This window comes from Pongo pygmaeus, chromosome 1 (assembly GCF_028885625.2).
Source record: "Pongo pygmaeus isolate AG05252 chromosome 1, NHGRI_mPonPyg2-v2.0_pri, whole genome shotgun sequence".
NCBI classification, from domain to species: domain Eukaryota; kingdom Metazoa; phylum Chordata; class Mammalia; order Primates; family Hominidae; genus Pongo; species Pongo pygmaeus.
Window position 1 is genome coordinate 88762470 of NC_072373.2, and position 2758 is coordinate 88765227.

At 44.3% G+C, this 2758-nt stretch overlaps 1 long non-coding RNA gene across 1 annotated transcript; it reads right to left on the bottom strand.

The window, feature by feature from the left end:
* Positions 1-920: 920 nt before the first annotated feature.
* On the bottom strand, positions 921-2535 carry LOC134737890 (uncharacterized). The gene is made up of 2 exons (XR_010123292.1): positions 2256-2535; positions 921-1393 (listed from the first exon to the last, which is right to left on the bottom strand). It is a non-coding gene; the product is annotated as an uncharacterized LOC134737890 (long non-coding RNA).
* Between the last annotated feature and the right edge of the window lie 223 nt (positions 2536-2758).

Here is a 2758-nt window from a genome sequence, read left to right on the forward strand (position 1 = left end):
TAGAAGTCTGGGAATAAGACAAGGAAGCCCACTGGGCAGGGACTTGGCAACTAGAGGCAAATAGAATGGTATGAGACCACAGACTTGAGAAGTTCACGTTAGGATGATACTCCAAAAGGCCCAGCAGAAAAAAGCTGCACCTTACTCAGCACAGAGTACCCAGGGACAAGGTCAGGCCAACACATCTGAGAGCATTAGGGTGCCAGAGTCCAGCCACAGGGACCTGAGGTTGCCTCCTTTTTCTGCTACCTCTAGGTCATTGGTTGCTCCACCTTCACCAACATGCTACCTCAGGGAAGATAAGGGAGTGTTCCAATTACCTATTGGTGTGTAACAAACCACTCCAAACTTACTGGTACAAAACAGCAACCAGTTTATTATGTCATGGATTCTGTGGGTCAAGAATTTGGAAAGGGTGTAGTGGGTATGACTTGTCTCTGCTTCAGAATCACTGAGACTTCAGCTGAGAAGACTTGGAAGCCTGAGATGACTTAAAAGCTTGGGGCTGGAATCATTTGGAATTGCTCATTCACATATGTAAAAGGTAAACTAAGGCACAAAAAAAATTTTAAGAACTCATTTGACCAGCCGGGTGCTGTGGCTCACGCCTGTAATCCCAGCACTTTGGGAGGCCGAGGCGGGCGGATCACAAGGTCAGGAGTTCGAGACCAGTATGGCCAACATAATGAAACCCCATCTCTACTAAAAATACAAAAAATTAGCCGGGCGTGGTGGCACGCGCCTGTAATCCCAGCTACTTGGGAGGCTGAGGCAGGAGAAATGTGTGAACTGGGGAGGCAGAGGTTGCAGTGAGCCGAGATCGAACCACTGCACTCCAGCCCGGGTGACAGTGCGAGACTCCATCTCAAAAAAAAAAAATAGAGTTCATTTGAATAGGAAGCAATTAATGAATTGGGAAATACCAAACCAAAAGAAGTTTAATTTTCTCATGACAAATCATCAGGGGCAAGTATTTATGGGGTAAATGTGGAGCAAAATAAATAATTTGATTGATTGCAATTATACAGTTGCCTTATTCATTCATTCACCTTCTTGGAAAGTCCCTAGTTATATAAGTTTTTGGCTACTTCCAATTGGTTGAGCTTAAGTTTTGTTTTTCTTTAATACAGGCATTTACAAGAAATGGCTCAACATAAGTTTCCCTTGTGTTTGTAAATCAAGGTTGAGGTCACTTATGAGGCCTAACTGGTTTTGTTTGCTCAGAGATTCTTCAGGCCTGGTCTCCATTTTAATTTACTTCAACATATGTCTGAGGTTATGCTGGCTGTTGACTGGGATCTCGGCTAGGATTGTCAGCAGGAACACCTACGTGGTTTCTCCATGAGGTTGCTCTGCTTCCTCATATCCAAGATGGCTGGATTCTGAGTGACTCCTAAGACAATCAAGTGGAAGATGTATAACCTTTTTTGACCTTGCATCACTTCCACCTTGCTTACAGGCCCACCCAAGTTCAAGAGGAAGGAATGCAGACTCCACCTCTTAATGGGAGGAGTGTCACATTTAAGAAGAGCATGTGGTGTGGAATATCTTGTTACAACTCTCTTGAAAAGTACAACCTGGCTGGGCGCCATGGCTCACGCCTGTAATCCCAGCACTTTGGGAGGCCGAGGCAGGCAGATCACCTGAGGTCGGGAGGTAAAGACCAGCCAGACCAGCATGGAGAAACCCCATCTCTACTAAAAATACAAAATTAGCTGGGTGTGGTGGCGCAGCTAACGTGGCTCCCAGCTACTTGGGAGGCTGAGGCGGGAGAATCGCTTGAACCCAGGAGGTGGAGGTTGCAGTGAGCCGAGATTGCACCATTGCACTCCAGCCTGGGCAACAAGAGGGAAACTCCCTCTGAAAAAAAAAAAGAAAGAAAAGAAAAATACAACCTGCCACAGCCCTTAAATTTCGAAGTGGTTATACAGAAATAGATAACCAAGACTTAGTGTTATGGGGATTACTTAGTTCACCTAGGTAACTGCTTGGTGTTGTTTGATTTGCTAGAATGAAATCTGCTAGTATTCCTTCTCTAATTAAAAAAATTACTTTAGGCTGGGAGTGGTGGCTCATGCCTGTAATCCCAGCACTATGGGAGGCCGAGTCAAGCAGATCACTTGAGCCCAGGAGTTGGAGACAAGCCTGGGCAACATGGTGAAACCCTGTCTCTATAAAAAATACAAAAATTAGTTGGGCATGGTGGTGCAAGCCTGTGGGCCTAGCTGCTCGGGAGGCTGAGATTGGAGGATCACCTGAGCCTGGGGAAGTCAAGGCTATAGTGAGCTTCGATCCTGCCACTGCACTCCAGCCTGGGTGACAGAGTGAGATCCTGTATCAAAAAAAAAAAGTGTTTAAAAATAAATAACTTTAAAAGAAGACACCTGAAATTGTGGCCAGGCCTAGATTCTAATTCTGATTCCAATATCAACTGATTATGACCTTGGGCAAATCAAGTTCTCAATATCTCAATTTAAAAATGTTTCTATATGAGATAAAATAATTTAAATATTCTCTTAAAGTAGCTGAAAACGGCAAACAAAAGCAACATTGCATATTACATGCAGTTTTGCAAAATTTGGGCTCAAGTTCCTTGAGATGCTTACAAAAAATAAATTCAGTGGCTAAATAAACTGAGGAAATGCTGTATATTATATCCCTCTCCCACTCTTGAAGAGTCTCAGTAAACATTAGGAAACTAAACAGGCCGGGCGTGGTGGCTCACGCCTGCAATCCCAGCACTTTGGGAAGCTGAGGC